We start from the raw sequence: 18,575 nt of genomic DNA, 5'->3' as shown, positions 1-18,575 counted from the left end.
CTATTGCTACAAAGTCTGAAGCAAAAATTAGATCAGGAGGGGAGCAGTGAGACTACAAAATGTGGTCGGAGGTATGTGCAGGGTGGGTGAATTTGAAGACAACAAAAATAATCCAAGAGAAATTTAGGCTGAGAGTCTAGAAATCTTTCTAACCACCATCTTGGGGGAATGATCCGTCGTTTCACTGAGGCAAAGCTTGTGCCCAGGAAGGAAAGGGTGTTGAGTCAGAGCCATCCTTTCCAATCACTCTCTTTCTTTTCCTACCAGACCATGTAACAAGGCTGGCCTGATTGGCCAGTTTCTCTAATGACTGCTAGTGGCAGATTCTGACTGGTTAGCAGCCTCTCTGCACAGTGATGACGAAGAAAGGAGATTGATCTTTTCTTTCTCAGGACTGGTTAAGGACCCCGGGGTGGGGTGGGGGAGGGTGGGCAGAGACTCGTTTTAATTGACTGGATGGGCTAGGAGGGAGGTACAGCATCTTCCATATAGAAATTCTGAATGTTCTTATCCACAAAGGTCACCAAGAAAGAATCTTGATTGGCTTATGCATATTTGCCTTTGGATGGGAAACACACTAGTTCACAGAAGAAGAATCAAGAGAATTACGCAGGCATGCCACACTTCAAATTTGACACCTCAAATAGAGAAAGAGGGGGGATTCACAGAGAGAAACTTCCAAATCAAGCCTACTGCCTTCAAGTCGATTCTGACACATAGCGACCCCATAGGGTTTCCAAGGCTGTAAATCTCTAGAAAGCCGACTGCCATGTTTTTCTCCCTAGGAGCCGCTTTGGTTTCGAACTGCCGACCTTTCAGTTAGCAGTCCATCTCTTTAACCACTGCATCACCAGGGCTAAGAGGGATAAAAAGAGAAACAAAAACACAAAGAAAAAAAAATTGCCTGACAGAAGAGGAACGGTTTGAATCATCTATTTTGCATTCCCTATAGGGTCGCTATGAGTCGGAATCTACTGGATGGCAATGAGTGTTTTTTGGGGGGGTGGGGGGTGGGGTTTAAGGCTTAAGATAAGGAGTCCTGGTTACACAGTGGTTAAGCAGCTCATCTGCTAAACTGAAAAGTTGGCGATTCTGCTTCTGTAAGGATCACAGCCTTGGAAATTCTATGGGGCAGCTCTACCCTGTCCTTCAGGGTCACTATGAGTTGGAATGGATCGCACATTGTTGTTTTTTTTTTTTTTTTAATGACTTAAGATGAAGTTAGTTTATGATGTATTTGCGAAATGCTATGTTGCCCTCAAGTGCATGGAAAGAACAGTTGTCTTGGAGGCAGGAGACTAGGAGTCTAGTCCCAACCCTGCTACTAACTAGCTCCAGTTTCCAATTGCTAAGGTTCCTTCCCGTGTTAACTTTCCAGGATTCTCTTTCTTTCTGCTAGCAGGTAATTTTACATAAGTTGAAATGATACCTTTGCACTGCCAATAAGGTCTATTCTTAGATCTTGAGCTCCTGTGTTCATCTGTGATTGTCAATTTCAAGCTCCTGGGGCTGTGATTGACTGGTGGGCACTGACTGATGGACTTTCTACTTTCTCTTGCTAAATCAGTTCCTCAGGACAGCAGGACAGTGAACCATCAGTTAACTTCCCCATTTCTAGAGAAAGAAAAGGGAAGGAAGAAGGGAAAGGATTTTTGATCATCCAGGCCCGGGTGGTGCAAACAGTTAAGTTCTTGGCTTCTAATTGAAGGGTTGACGGTTTGAATGAACCAATAGGTGCTTTGGAAGAAATGTTTGGTGATCTGCTTCCAAAAGGTCACAGGTATGAAAACTCTATGGAGAACAGTTCTACTCAGAAACACATGGGGTTGCCATGAGTTGGAATTGACTCAATGGCAACTGGTAAGAGGGAGATCAGTGGGAAAGTTGGTAGCAGAAGAATGGCCAAGAAAGTTTTTGCTGGGGAAGAATCTTAAGTTCCTTTGAATTTGTATGATGAATCTGTATATATCCTACATATTTCTCTAGAAGCCATGATTAAGCATCTATGTTAACAGATTTGGTCCCTGCCATTTGGTGGCTCCCAGACTAAGGAAGACACACAAACAAAACAGAAAATAAAAGGTATTGTGATATACTGTGAAGAGCTGTGCACAGCAAGATCTGAGGTCTGGATTTTGGGATAAAAATCCAGTACCAGTTGCCCTCAAGTCAATTTCAACTCATGGTAGCCCCATGTGTGTCAGAGAACTGTGCACCATAGGGTTTTCAATGGCTGATTTTTTCAGAAGTAGATCACCAGGCCTTTCTTCCAAGGCACCTTTGGGTGGACTTGAACCTCCAACATTTTGTTACCAGTCAGGTGCATTAACCATCTGCATCATCCAGGGACTCCTAGATTTTGGGATACTGTTAGTTATGCGACTTTGAGAAAATCACTTCACCTCTCTGGACTTCAGTTTCCATATCTATAAAATGTAGGAATGCACTAGATGATTACAAATTTCTCTTTCAGCCTTAAGTATATATTAAATAACATAGATCTGACCCTCCTGGTTTGCCCTTGTCTCCTGTAACTTCAAGAAATCAACAAATATTTATTGAACATCTACTATGTGCGAAGTATTGTGCTACATATTGTGAGTGGGAATAAAAAAGTAGAAAACACGATCCTTTGTCTTCATAAATTTATAATGTAAGAAAGATAAGACACAAACATATAACTATAAATATGCAGCAGGATTTAATAGATTATTTGGATAATAGGAGTTAAGAAGGCAGTGTGACTTCCAGCTGGAATGATCAAGGGGACACCATGATTAAGTTAGGTGTTTTCCTTCTTTAAAAAAAATTATTAAATATTTGAATCATATAAACAAATGCAAGTAATATATATTTATTTAACAGATATTTTTTGAGCTCCTACTATGTGCCAAAATAGGTGCTGGGAATACAAGCATAAACAAAGCAAGACAAAAACCCATGCCTTCTCATATGAGATATTTTATATAGATTATGAAGTATAATAATAAAATGGACACCCATTAAGCCACTCCCCCAATTTAAGAAAAGAAAAAAAGATTACCAATACCACTGAAGGTTCCCATGTTCTTCTCTCCTATAGTAACCCCATCTCCATTCTCCTGAATTTTATGTTTATCATTTCCTGTTTTTTTTTCATATTATTGCCACATGTTATTTATTTTGCCCACCCCCTTCCTTTTTTAAAAATCATTCTAAGAGTGTTTGTAGACTTCTTTGGCTTGCTTTTCTCATTCTAAGATTCAAGCATGTTGATGTAGGTGGTGGTGTTGCATGCCATGCAGTTGATTCTGACTCATAGTGACCCTGTAGGGCAGAGTCAAGCTGCCCCATAGGGTTTTCTAGGCTGTAAATTTTTACCAGAGCAGATCGCCAGGTTTTTTTCTCCTGCGGAGCCACTGGTGGATTCAAACCTTCAACCTTGCCATTAGCAGCGAGCGTGTTAGCCATTGCACCTTAACCATTGCACCACCAGGGCTCCTTGTTGATGTAGGTAGCTGTAGTCTGTTTATTTTCACTGATGTATAGTAACCCACCAATTATTGATTAATTCCCATGTCAATGAATATTTAGGTTGTTTTCAGGTTTTTTTTTGCCCTTCAAACAATGCTGCTTTGAACATTTCTTTACCTGCCTCCCTATATACATGGGTCAGAGTTTCTTCAGGATATAAAAGAGAATTGCTGGGTTGTAGATATGAATATCTTCAACTTTTTGAGATAATGTCAATTTGTTTTCCAATATTTATGCTTACCAAAGTATATGAGTTTCTGTTGCTGTCACATCCTTGTTAACATTTGGTATTTAGTCAATCTGTTAGGTATTAAATGGAATTTCATGGTGGTTTGGATTGTATTTCCCTGATTATTAATGAGGTTGAGCATCTTTTCAGATATTTATTGGCCATTCATGTTTCCTCTTCTGTGAAATGCCTGTTCATGTATATATCTTTTGCCCATTTTCCTATTGGGTTGTTTGTCATCTCCCTACTGATTTTTAAGAATTAACAAATGTATATATTCTAGTACTAATCTTTTGTTAGTGGCAGCTATCTACTCCAGTTTGAAGAGGGGTTGCGATTTTAGCAGAGGCTTAAAGGATGGATGATTTCAGCTCCAGCAGAGTTCTCATTTGGTTGGATTAATTAATTCTTAATTCATTCATCAAATGTCTATTGAATGTCTAGCCAGACATCATGCTAGGCACTAAGAATACAAATATATCCCCCATTTTCCAACCCCTCTCCATTTCTAGGAGCCCTGGTGGCACAGTGGTTAAGAGCTCAGCTGCTAACCAGAAGGTCAGCAGTTCAAATCCACCAGCCAGCCGCTCCTTGGAAACCCTCTGGGGCAGTTCCACTCTCTCCTATGGGGTCGCTATGAGTTGGAATCAACTCAAAGGCAACGGGTAGTAGTAACACCATTTCTAACATCTACTGTAGTCCAAGCCACTGATATTTCTTGCTGGACCACTATTAAAAGTCTCCTAACTGGTCTCCCTGCTTCCAATCTGGTCTCCTCACCATCTATTCTTCACACTGTAAGTAGATAAAGTGATCTTTTGAAATGTAGATCATGCTACTTCTTTGCTTAAAACTTCACAATGGCTTTTCAGTACTCTTAGAAAAAATTCCAGGGTCCAGCTAGCTAGGCTCCTACTGATGCTCAGAGGCACCAGGGCCCTAGCTTGTTCCCACTCAGGGCCCTTGCTGTTCATTCTGCCTGGGACACTCTTCCCCCAGATAACCCTTGACTCACTCTTTTTCATTTCATTTAGGTCTTACCTCAAATATCGCCTCCTCAGAGAGGCCTTTCCTGACTACTGTAGCTAAATAGCCACCACTTTCCCTTCTTTATCCCCTTACCCTCCTTTATTTATTTGTTTTAGCGCCTATCACATTTTTATTTTTTATTGCTTTTTTTTCCCCACTAAAAGATAAACTCCACAAGAGCAGGGACCTTGTTCACCACTGTATTCCCAGCATTTAGAACAGTGGCTGGCGCTTACTAGGCTCGCAACAAAAATTCTGCGAATGATTGAACAGTGAATGAGATAGTCTCTTCGCCCTTAGAAAGTTTAGAGTTTAGCAGAGGACACAGAGATTTAAAAAGACAAATAATTACAACATAGTATGATAAGTGTTTTAAGAGGGGTAAGCACTGGGAGCACATAGGAAGGACATGCATCCTAATCTTGAGAAATGGTAGTCAAAGAAGGCTTCCAGGAGGAGGTGACATCTACAAGACACTTGAAGGACCAGTATAGTGAGGAGTGAAAGGATGTTCCTCCGTAGAGAAGGAGCAATAAGTACAAAGGCTTGGAAGTGAGGGATTAAGTAGTCTCTTCTACCAAAGGGAAGTAATTCAATGTGGCCAGAATGTACAGTTGTGGATGCAGCACAGTGCAGAGGGGTGAGACTGGTTGGTAGTAGCTAGATTCTGAAGATCTTGAGCATCAAGTTGAAGTATTTGGGTTTTATCCAGAAAGCAGCGATGAGTCTTTATAAGGTTTAAGCAGGAGAGTAAGAGGCTCAGATTTGCATTTTAGAAAGATCATTCTGGCTCTAGCATGGAGAATGGATGAGAGGGACTATTGGCAGGGAGAGCAATCACAGGAGGCTGTTGTCACAATCCGGGTGGGAAATGGTGGTAGCCTGAGTTCTGGGCTGATAGTGAGGATCAAGAGAAGTAGGTACAGCTCAGAGAGGTTTAGAAGGAAGAGCTAACAGGCCTCAGTGATTGATGGTGTGGGGTATGAAGCAGAAGGGAGAGATAAAAATGTTGCTCAGTTTTCTAGCCTAGGTCACTGGGTGGTGCTATGCTCTCTCTCTCAAACCTGGTCTTCTATCTCTACATTCTAGGAATCATCCCAGTAGGCTGTACAACCTAGGAGTCTTACGCCCTAGGCTGACCCTCCTCTAAACTTGGTCCTGCACATGATGACCCTGCCATAAGTCTAACCTTTTCTCTGGGCTTTACTCCTTCCATTCTCTCCCCCCTAAAATAAAATTGAAACTATCATCTAGAGACCCATGGTTCTGTCCTTATTTTTCCAACCCTGCCTGAGCCACTAGGCCCTGCCTTATGTATTATGTCTCACCTCAGGTATCACCTAAGCTCATCTAAGAACAAGCGTCTTTCCCAATATCTCTCCACAGAAGCTAACACAGGGCTGTGGTTCAAGGGAGCCATTAATGAATGCTATAAGTGGCCTGAAGACTCCCAGACATAGAGGTCATAAATGACAGAAGAACAGCAGGACAGACATCAAAATGACGACAGGTATGCACTGTAAGTTAGTTACATCTTCTTCAGGTTGGAAATAGCAGAAGCCATGGCAGCTGTGAAAGGCAAACCAGAAAACCCATGGCAGAGGAGAAGAAATCACCTCCCTTTGCAGTAAGCTGAAAAGGTTTCAGGTGGATAAAAAGATTTCAGGTGAAAAGTAGATGTGGGAAGCTCTGAGAATGAAGAGATGGGAATTGCTTGGTGTGCAAGTCTGAAGGCTTTCTAGCATAAAGAACAGAATTGGAAGGCAGGAGGAAAAAAGTCAGAATGTTGTAGTGAGATGAGCAGGCCCACCCCTAACATTTATGGGGCTCGGGGCAAGATAAAAATATAGGCCCACATACTAAATGTCTAAATATTTAAAAGTTATAAATCAAAGCTAACAGCTATTAAATAAAACATGTTCTATCTTCTTATCTTGATAAATATATCTTAATATTAACTAGAGGTTTATATTTAGAATTCTGGGACTTCTCCAGCCCCTAGCCTGACCCCTTCTCTTTCCATCCCCAGCTCTATCCCACTACCTGAGGGACCTCACATAAAAGTGTATGCTCAGCACACAGCCACACATCTAAACTCCATCCACTATAGGGCAACAGAACTAGGGGTATGCACCCAGCTCAGTCTATACCTCTCAGCAGATTGGACCCCAGGAAGAGGTCTGTGCAGGTTTGTAATATAGGTTTAGAAATGGGCTCAGGGCTCTTGGCAGGGGATCCTGGTGTCCTGGGTACCAGGAGTGTGGTCTAGGAGGAGGGAAGCATGAGCTCTGCTGCTCTGGGTAGGCTCATCCCCTTGACTTTAAGTGCTCCTCGCTGTGGAGGAGGAGGAGGCTGTCTAAAACAGATGCACAGGGTAGAGGCCCTCTTCCTAGTTCTAAGGACATGAGCTCTGAAATCATATAGACCTGGTTCAAATCCCTTACTCTTCTTTGACCCTGGGCAGCCTCCCTGACCTTCAACTTCCTTACTTATAAAATGGGATAATAATACCCATCTCACAGGGTTATTGTGAGAATTAAATAAGCTAATATGTGTAGACACCAGGTATTTAATAACCACCATTCAGTTCACATTGGTTTCCTTTCCATTTACCACCATCCTTCCCTCAAAGGAACCATGGAGGCTGGGGAAAAAATATGAAGCTTTTTTAGGTAAAGCTGCCTTGCAGGAGTGGGTCTGGGAAAAAGGAGTTTATAAAGCAGACAGTAATAATCTAGGCAGTAATAATCCCAGCTCAGGCTGGGACCATGTGGGAGAAAGAGTAACAGTAAGCTGTCTTGTACGTAGATAAATGAGAAATGGTAATGGCGTAATTGCTTTTACAATCTGTTTGTTTTGCTGAGGGTAGCAGCTGGTTACTGTTTTAATTCTTGGTTTTCAGGTTAAGAAAAGGGAAGAAAAAGTGTGTATAATCTAATACAAAATCCAGGCATCATTTCTTGGTGACCAGTAATATGGTCAGAGAAACACACGGTTACACACGCATACGGGTTCTGTCTTTCAAACACACAGACTGACTCTCTTATCTTTGTTCCTGCATATGTATAGATTCTTACCACCTGCTGTCACTCTTGCTGCTCTTGCAGTCTGGAAGGCTTTTCTCTCACCTTCCCAGCTATTCTAAATTCTCTCATTATTCTAATCTGACTCCTTCCATGTTAGCATCCCTGACCACGGCCCCTTAGCCCTTCCACTGAGCTCTTCCTAGTCTATATCACCTAGAATTTATTGTCTTAATATGTTTACTGTCTTGTATTATTCTCTTACTCTTTCATGTGTGCCAATCTCTTCTTCTCAACTAGAGTCTAAGCTTATTAAGGGCAGGGACTACGTACGATGTCTATGTGTTCATTCAACATACATTTATTGAGTTCCTGTGTGCCTGAAACTATGTTAGGTAGTGGGGATGCAAAGATGAATGATTTTGTATTTACCTATATATCTCCTCTTCACTAGAGGCGCTAATAATGTAATGGACTAATGGTTTGATAAATGCCTATAAAAGTGTTGAGCATATAATGGGCACTCAATATAGGTTTGATGGATTGATGAACCATGCTCCTTCTCAACTAGCCATTCAATAAACAAATGAAACAACCAAATTAACTAGCCACTGGTACAGCTGTTCCAGGTGTATCCCTCCTATATGAACCTAGTTCCTGCAGACTTAAAGATGTAAGACTGGTTTGTGGGCAGAAGTGGTCTTTAGAATCATCAAGGCAGAGAGAGCCTATTATCTTTTCAAGGCGGTGTTCATTCCTTTCTTTAGGACCTAGTGATTAAGTCATGAATCATTTTACAGGCATTGGTGAATACCTTTTGCCAATTTGTGTCATTCAGGTTAATGAGTTATGAGAACTACATTCATCATAATAAAAACAGCTATTATTGAGTACTTCTTATGTGCCAGACATTGTACTGATTTCTTTACATGAATTAACTAAATTCTAACAACAACCCTATGAACTAGGTACTATTTATTATCCCCACTTTACTGAAGAGGAAACTGAGGCAAACCTAGTAAGTTATAGCATGAGGATTTGAACCCAGGCAGTTTGACTTCACACCATGCTGTCTAGACAATGAATTGGAAGAGTGGAGAACTGAGTTCTTGAGCTGGCCCTGCCATTCACTCACTGTGAAAGTCAATTCAAAAGTCAATTCAGGTCTCTGGTCTTCAACATCTTCTGATTATATAACTAGTAAGTGACAACACTGGTTAAAGCTAATTCTTCTGAATCCAAGTCTAGTTCTCTTTTCACCAGCCTTAGCCTGTGGAAAATCTGGTGGTGATCCCCTAAATCTCATCTTTCATCTCCCTGAGGTATCAAGGGCAGCTTGTCTGTCATTCATAAGATGGGTGTCCTTTTTTGAGAGGTTATGCGTGAAGTCTTTGATGGCTTTGTAAAAGGCTTGGCTGATGGGGAGTATAGAGAAAGCTGCAGAAGAAGGGCCTCTAACCAACCCTGATTTTTTCAGATGACTCCATTCCTCAGTACCTAGGTTTAAATGAGAATACCCAAGTCCCCATTGCCATCGAGTCGATTCCCACTCATAGCAACCCTATAGGGCAGAGTAGAACTGCATCCATAGGGTTTCCAAGGAGCGTCCAGTGGATTCAAACTGCCGAGAACTTTTGGTTGGCAACCGTATCTTTTAACCACTACGCCACCAGTGTTTTCTTAAATGACAATATTTCCTAGTATATAGGATGCTTACTATCAAAGGCCCATTCAGAGAACATATACCTAAAACCAGGTTATGATCGAAAGGCAGGTGGCAGGTCCAATCCATTTTTTAATGTGGAGCTGGAAGGACACCTTCAAGAGATTGAGACTAGGTAACATGAAAGGACAGGCAAGGGCCAAAGCTGCCCAAATCCTCCATTTTGTCCCTTCGTAGATGGGACTTAGCCTCCCTCATATGCAGACAAAGGATGATAATTATCAGAACAAGTGTGCAGGGTTGGCCGGCATCAGTCAGTGTTTTAAGTTGGTATAGGTAAATAAAATTTGTTTGCTGCACCCCTCAGGTGGTTATTTGACTCAGCTCTCCCCGCCTTAGCCTCCCTCTTCTGCATATCAAAGGTGGGCTATGTGTTCTGTTCTCACCGGGGCAGCCTCTGGCTGAGGCCTCAGCTGAGGTGCCTGCTGGTGTCCTTCCTATGGCTTCTTCAACACCAGGCAGCCTGGCAGGACAGCCTTTGTGTCCCTGCCCTCACCACCTTCCCGGGTCTTCAATTTGATCTTGTTATTTTACAGAATCATTAGCCGCGCAAGGGCAAGATTTAGACGGGAGAATTTGGGAAAGCTTCTTCGAGGGTGTATATGGAGGGGTGGGAAGGGAATCGTAGTTTAGGGTAAGGTACAGCCCAGCCACCTTTCCCGGGGTCTTTTGCCTGCAAGCCGTGGCGAGCTGGGTGAAGGCGCCCCCTGGTCAGGTCCAACTCCTCTGCCGGCTCTGTCTTTCCGGGTCCCTCCACCACTCGATCCCTTTGGCTCTGGTCTCCTCCCTCGCCATCCCCAGGCCCCTTCCTTCACACCCGCTCCTCCCGGCTCCCCCTCAATAATCTCCTGACATCGCTTCAAATCCAGTTACCGAATTAATTGACGTGCGAACCTAGAGGCAAATAGAAAGGGGCGGCAAACACCGGGCGGCTCAGATTTATCCTCCGGCCTCCGCAGGCCCCGGCCGGGCGAGATTTACTGGGCCTCGAATACGGCGACAGTTCAAACCTTTGATTAATCATGTTTTTCTCCTGGCCGCATAATTTAGTTGCTCTTTCCCTCCCTGCCTTTTTTTATCAGTGGAAACAGAGACGGAGTCCTCATCAGCTTCAATTACAAATATTAAGCCCCCGGATAGCACTTTGACAGAGAGGCAGCCGGTCCCCCCCTCCGGCCCGCCCCCCTAAATCATCTCCGAATTAACATCACAATCGGCGGCTGGCGCGCTTTCAGGTTTAAATGGTGGCATATTGTTCGCGGACTGTCTAGTTCAGACCTGCGGGTTCGTAGCTCCAGGCGGCAGCCCCCGCCTCTCCCACCACCGCCCCCCTCAGACCTCCCGGGAGGCAGTGACTCAGGAGTCGCGGGAGGCTCGGGACTCTGTCCCCAGCAGGGGGGACTGCAGGCGGGGGAGCGCCGCGGTGGGAACGGGCTGGCTGGTGAGAGAAGGGTCGGGTGTGGAGGGCGAGAAGGCGGAGGGAGAGGAACTGCAGATGCTGGGTGGCAGGGAGAGGAGCCGGGGCTGGGTGCTTTGGCCGAGGGTAATAGGATTAATGCAAACGAAGGCTCCCAAGTAGCAGGTTTGGAAGCGCCACTATGCAAACCTTTGCGAGAAGATTATGGCCATCTTGACCTCTCACAGGGTCTTGCGGGGCACCCTTGGGTCGTGCGGTGGGGCCAGATATGCGCTTTGAGATAAGCGGTATGAAGAGAGAATGTGGGGCAAGAGTTCTCCATTTCCTGAGCATATTATACATATGTCAGAGAAAATTGGCCCTAACTTTCAGCTGGAAGGTTTGAAGGTAGGCCTCAGGGAGGACTTTCTGAGTGTGAAGACCCTAGGTGAGGTTGAAATACCCTCTAGGGATTTTTCGGATTAAAAGATCCTCCAAGTGCCTTTTCAAGATTTCTCTGAGGGCTTTTGGGGTATCATGATAATTATTTGACTGGATCCCACTCAAGAGGAGGAGGAAGGGAAGAGTCATTCCCTGACCTCATCAATCCTTTAAGAATGAAGGAGCCGGGGAAGTAAAATGTCAATCGAGGCGTCTAGGTTTCCAGGTATTTTCATATCTACCAGCCTTGCCCGCTTGACTCTCCAGAACCCTATTTCTGCCTAGCAACATCCCAACCAATCAAGATGCCATTAAGCCGGCTTGCTTGGCTCATCTTTAACTGGGATTGGCTGCTTGCAGTACGCGCATTCCAAGTTTTCATTGGCTGACGGCCACCTGTATGGAAATGAGAATTACCCTGGACTCTCAGCCCCCGCCTCACCCCTTTCTCAGCGGCTTGGACTTGTGGCTTACTGCACCGAAGCCTGCTAGCTCAGAGCCAGGACTCCTTGCTTCTTCCTCCTTTTCCCCCGAAGAGATCTCGCGAACTTTTCCCTTTTCCTTCTGTGCCTTTGCGTTGGGCCCAGTCTGAAAGGAATCTGACCCAATAACGTAGAAATAATGTAGATTTGCATGCTCTTTGCATCTTCTTAGCATTCTTTCGGTTCAATATCAAGATTTTGCCCCTTCCCTCCAATGCTACCACTGCCCCTGCCCCTTTCTGTCTTCTCCGTCCACCCAAGGTGCAGCTTCTTCCCGTGTAGAGTTCCTCAGTCTTTGCTCCTTGTTCCCCCAAACCCTCGGGTCGGGCTCAGCTTCTCAAATCTCCGACAGCCACCTCCTCCCACCCAGAATGCAGGAGGCGTCTCCCACAACAACCTAATGCCCAGTTTAGGAGGGTGTTAGAGGGGGAGAGGACCCCCCCCGCCCCCCCCAAAAAAAGAACAGAAAAACTCCATCCTCTCTCCCCATCCATTTTCTCCGAGGGAACCGAGTTTGACAGCGAATTCATTCCGAGCGGGGAGGGTGATTTATTCTTCAAATATACCGACAAGTGCGGGCATGATGGAGCCCATTAAAATGTTGGGAGATTGTTTTTATGATTGAAGTCTGTATTACTCCAACCATAAAGAAAGAGAGCAAGGAGTCATTAGCATTTTCATGATGGTGTATTTCTGCTTGTCTCCGCGCCATCACTCATCTTTACTGCCCGTCCCTTTGCTCTCGCTCTGCTACAACGAGGAGAGACTGCAGCCTGAGTTGGGGCTGGGGGTGGGAGTGGGGGGGGGGCAGAGATCCCCCAGCCGCTCTGCCCTTCACGCCAAATCCTCACCCTCCCTTGGACGCCGATCAGGGAGTGAGAGACCGGACGCAGACGACGAGCCTCAGCTTCCTCCTGCCCCTGACTGGTGGGAACAGGGGGTCCTGCCCAAATGGTGCTTGGAGATCTGGGCAGGCTGAGGTTGGGGAAGGGGGTGCATCGCTTCCTTTTTTTGGCTCTCCTTTCCTGACCTACATACTGCTTAGAGCTGTCCAGGGTATCCACATAGGGTTAGTCAGGAATTCCTGGCTCAGGGTCCTGGGCTGGAGAAATTAGAGTAGGAGAGGACAAGAGGGAGAAGAGCTGAAGTCCTTGGGTTTGGAGACTGTGTTGGCAGGAAGTTGGGAGCCTGAACATTTGACTTCTGTCACTGCTACTCCCTAAAGGGCTCCTTGATCTTGCTCTGCAGCCCCATTCCTGCTTCTGCTCCCTTATAATTTCCCAAGTCTTTGATTTTTTCTATGCAGTTATTTACAAGATCCTCTAGTACCCCCAAATTCATACCCTCCATGAAAATAAAGAAGATCAAAATAATCACTGCCAAGTTAGGAGCTTGGAGAAAGTTGGCTATGGGTGAAGCACTATCCCCAGGTGTCCAGGGATTGTTGGAGTCACCTGTCTTCAACCCGGGCTTCTGATGAGACTCTTGAAATGAAGAAACATTCCTTCCAGGTTGGGCACACCTGTCTGCATATTTTATTGCCCCAAAGTGTATGATGATCCTTGAGAGGGGTTGGTTGGGATAAAGGCTAGGTTAAGGGTGATGGGGGAGAGGAGGTGGACGTAGTGGTGGGGAAATGGAAATGTTAGCTAGCAAGACATTAAGAGTGATGGTAACAAGAATTAGTGGAGCACTTTCCTGTCGATCTAGTGCTTTCTTATTGACCTCTCACGACAATCTGAGACTTAGGTTTCATGACCTCTATTTCATGATGAAGAAACCAAGGTTCAGGCAGTGGGGAGAGGTGGGAGAAGTACCCAGGGTCACTTAGCTAGTAAACAGAAGAATCAAGACCTGAACCCTGGGCCATCTCTACTAGCCAATGTTGCCTGAGAAGGAGTTCAGGGTCTCTAAAGTAGAAGCCAGGAAGACTGATTCCGCATACATTTTGAGTATGACATACTTCATCTGGGTTCATAAGAAAGTGGGGGAAAACTGTTAAGTACTTAACAGATTCTGAGAGAAATTTTTCTAGGAATATTCATGCTTTGGCCATTCGGCCTGGATAGATGGGCATTGATTGGTTAGCATTGTTAGGATTCACCCCTCTCTAATCATTCAGCCATCCAGTGAACATTTATTGAGCACCTACTGTGTGTCATCTTTTGATTAACCACCCCCTCCCCTTTCATGCCCCCTCCCACCCCAAGATGGGTACCTAATAGGTTTCTGGGATCCTGGGTGGGAGTAGAAGCCCAGAAAGCTGCACAGAAATGGAACTAAGAGGGGGTGTGGAGGTGAGAGCCCCCCTATAGCCTGCACAGTGCCCAGAGGCAGCTGCAGCAGCTCCAGATTTACAGCTGCCCCGGCACTGATGCCATAAAAGCAAACGATCCTTCTCTGTACTAATTTCTGTGTAATTAGATCTCTCCTGGCATGGAAAGTGGGGAGTGGGGGTGGCCAGGAGGGGAGGGTGCCAAGGACTTTTCACAGAGATGGGAGGAGGGGCTGCAGGACACCCATGGCTTCACGTGGGGCAGGCTGGGCGCATGGATCTGCACGCGCTGTGACTGAGATGGGAAATGCAATGCAGATGAGTCTTGATGTGTCAACACACTTGTGCCTGGGATAGGGACAGACAAACCTGAGATCATGCACAAAAACCCCAAAGCCAGAAGAATAACTCCTAGCTTGTCTGTGTATACATGGGAGGTATTGAAATCCTTAGAGGAGATGCACACAGATTCCCTTATAGGCAGCTAAATACCAAGATCCCTCAGAGAGGCCTGAATGGCAAAGAATTCCTACAGATTCATCCACGTTTACATTAACATGGACAAAACAATATATACATACATATTTACCTTCATGAAAGCAGATATACGCCTCTCTTAATCAAATGCAAAAATTAAAGTGTCTGTACTTAATAGGAAGGAACCCTGGTGGTGCAGTGGTTAAGAGTTTGGCTGCTAATCAAAAGGTCGGTAGTTCAAACCCACTAGCCACTCCAAGGGAGAAAGATGTGGCAGTCTGTTTCTGTAAAGATTACAGCTTTGGAAACCCTATGGGACAGTTCTACTCTGTCCTATAGGGTTGCTATGAGTCAGAATCGCCTAGACAGCAAGGAGTTTAGTTTTGATTTGTGCTTAGTAAGAACTCAACAAATCTTTGTTCCCTCCATGCCTCCCACCCTACCTCCCTCCTCTTTGAAGTAGAAAACTGAAGGATGAAGAAAACCCTTTTTCTAAGTAAGGCTTTCTTTAAGGTACTTGGAGATGGATACTATGAAGCCAAGAAAAAAAAAGTGGGGGCGGTGATTGCTGAAGAAATCAAGAGAAATGTAGGGATAGCTACAGAGGGAAAGATCTTGGAATCTTGCTGTTCCCTGAGAAGAACAACGTCTCAGAGGGGAAAAGAATACAGTTTAGTTACTACCCCCCTTCCTCCCCATGGTGACAACCATTGGCCATGGATAGGGCTGTAATGCCATTTGAAACAACACTTCTACCAAATTAAGTATTTATCATACACTCAAGTGTGTTTGTGGAGGGACCTCAAAGAGTCTCTTATCCAATCCCCGTCTGCAGCCTGAGTCTCTTTCACAGTATCCTTGCTAGGGAGTCAGCCAGCTTCTGCTTGAATACTCCTGCTGAATCGGAACTCTATAAACAGTCTGCCCCTGTCACTGGACAGCTGTAGGGGTTAGAATGTTCTTCGGTGGAACTGAAATCCTTCTTCTCTTTAATTTCAGAATGTACTATTTCTAACTACCTGTCATATCTCCTTGACTTATTCTAATGTTTTAAGACCCATTCAATCTAAGCATTAATCCTCCCCACACAACAGCAATAACAATTAGATACTCATTGGAAAATCAGGAGATTTGATCTCCACAGATGACTGTCATGTACTTATCTTAAGCCCTTGTTCTAATGGGTAATTTCTGATTAACCTGAGGAATGAAAATGTATCACAATAAATAAAGATTTGTCATGCCTTGTTATCACTTCATAAGGCTGTCCTTCTAGATACCTGCCATAACCTCAGGATATTTCTGTCCCAATAAAACATGATCATGATCTGCTTGGCTAATAAAAAGGAAAAAAGTAGTGTATTAAGAATATGTTTAAAATGATTTGCATGAGTGATGTAAATATAAACCACCGCCATCATCGTTGTCAATATCATCCCCAGTTTATTTGCCTTTTGAAATCCCTGCCCTCTGGGTGGGAGGTAGACAAAGGAAGAAGGAGGCAGAAAATTAGCATCTGTTAATGTTGACCGTTGCCAGGCATTGTGCTCAACACTCACAATTACCGTGTGAGGTGGGCATTTTTATGCCCTAATAGGTGAGGAGATTGGGCTCAAAGAAGTTAAGTCACTTGCCTAAGATCATATAGCTAGTAACCAGAGGATCAGGATTTTAACCCAGGTAAGTCTGATTCCAAAGCTCACACTCTTTCTCCTAAACACAGACTGGTTATTTTTACTTTGACCCCAGCAGGGCCTTACTCAGTGGACCTATACTACTGATGTGACACTAGTAAGGAGATATACTGGACTCAAAGACTTCACCTTCCAGATACCCAGGCTCCACAGAAGAGTCAAGAGTTCAGAGACTTTGTGGCTGTTGTGCTGGGTCACAATACTGCCTTCACCCAGGGGTGCCCACGTATAATCATGGGCAGTGCTGCATGCACTGTCAGTGTTGTACAGTGACACACTCACATAACACAGTATCACATCCTACGTGCACCAGGACTCACACTGGTAGGCTCTCCCTTCTCCTCTGTAGACAGTGGTGCGTGCAGCCAGCAGGGGTCGCTGGCACACCAGGAATTACCACTTGCTGGGCCTGTCTCCTTCTGCCCCAGCAGGACCAAAATGTTCCTTCTCTTCTGCTCTTCTCTAAGGTTTCTCACTAACCCCTCCCCTTTCTTGCCTTCCCCTCTCAAGCCCCCAGAGTCTGTAGGTGTCTAACGATGTGCTGGGTAGTAGCCCCTTATGTAGCACCCTAAACTGTCCAACCCCAACCTAGACTTCCAAACCTCAAAACCCATTGCTGTCGAGTCGATTCCGACTCACAGTGACCCTTTGGGACAGAGTAGAACAGCCCCATAGTGGGGAAGGACTACCTAATAAGCAAGGTAGGCACGGACTTAATTGTGCTTACTTACTAATCTGTAGTGCACAGTTTCACCTGGTGTTCACCACAGACCCATGTGAAATTGTTCACAACAGATTAGCAAGTAAACGCAACTAAGCCTGTGCCTACCTTGCTTACTGTAAGCTGGAGCATACTGTGTTTATTGGTTAATCCACCCCTGCATAGGGTTTCCAAGTCTGTAATCTTTACAGAAGCAGACTGTCACATCTTTTTGCGTCGGAGTGGCTGGTGGGTTCAAACTGACGACCTTTCTGTTAGCAGATGAGCGCTTAACCACTGCGCCACTGGGGCTCCTCAGCCTAGACTGGGGACCAGGAATTTTGGTGATCAATCCTGCTTTAGGAATGGCCAGGGAACTGGAAATAAGCCTGGAGTGCTCAACCTTTTGTTTCAGCCTGGGGCAATTAGGACTCTCCCTCTTCTTAGTCCCCCCTAATACCTATTACTTCTCAGCAGCCTTCACTACATGCTGTCCTGACCACCCTTTTTCTGTCCCAAGGTCCACGTAGCCTCTGTCCCAGGCATCCTCAGACCCTCGGGGTCTTTTATCTCCCTCATCTTCGGGGAAGTCTCTCTTGGAGTGATCTGTAATCAGTGGTTTTGGATGAGAAATCATGTTTTGGGGAGTATAGGGGAGGGATCCACGTACCCTGCCTCACAACAGAAAGAGGGCCCAGGTGTCTGCTTCTGCAGGAAAGGGGTCTAGACATCGGCTGTGGAGGCAACAGTGGTTGCCTGCTGGGAGGGGCATCTCTTTGCTCTTTTCTGCTTCTCTTCCCTCCCCTGTTGTAGCAGCAGCGCCCCAGCTTTTCCATCCCCCCATCTCTCTGCTGCCCCCTCCCACCAACTCCTGGAGCCCAGTGATTGGCGGCTGCCTGGTGCAGGGCCGGCTGGGTTTATGACTTTGCAGCAGCTGGGGAGAAAGTGAGGCCAGAGACAGAAAAATGGAGACTGACCAAGAAATTGAGAACGATGAAAGGGTAAAACACGGGGAGACAGAGGTAGAGGCAAAAAGACCCTGAGAATAACAGAAACCTAAAACAAAAATGATGAGAGGGACAGGCTGAAGCAGGGATGAACATAAAGAAAATGATAGAGATGCTTATCAGATGCTTTAAGATGAAGAAAATGGACAGAGATGGGGAGAAGAGAGAGAGAAAAACAGCTGGATAAGTCCTGAAACTTCCAGGGGGCAGGAATTGGTGGTATTAGGTAGGGGATAGGATCGAACATCTGAGGACTCCCAGAAATCATTCTGTGATACAGAGGAGGCTGGAAGGATTTTTTTCTTTTAATTGTACTTTAGATAAAGGTTTACAGAACAAACTAGCTTCTTATTAAACAGTTAGTACACATATTGTTTTATGACATTGGTTACCAACCCGATGACATGCCAACATTCTCCCTTCTTGACCTTGGGTTCCCTGTTACCAGCTTTCCTGTCTCCCTCCTGCCTTCTAGTCCTTGCCCCTGGGGTGTTGTGCTCCTTTAGTCTTATTCTGTTTTGGGGCCTGTGTAATCTTTGGCTGAAGGGTGAACCTCAGGAGTGACTTCATTACTGAGCTAAAAGGG

This window comes from Trichechus manatus, unplaced genomic scaffold (assembly GCF_000243295.1).
Source record: "Trichechus manatus latirostris isolate Lorelei unplaced genomic scaffold, TriManLat1.0 scaffold00027, whole genome shotgun sequence".
NCBI classification, from domain to species: Eukaryota; Metazoa; Chordata; class Mammalia; order Sirenia; family Trichechidae; genus Trichechus; species Trichechus manatus.
The sequence above is the reverse complement of the archived record's forward strand: the minus strand, read 5'-3'. Positions refer to the sequence as shown.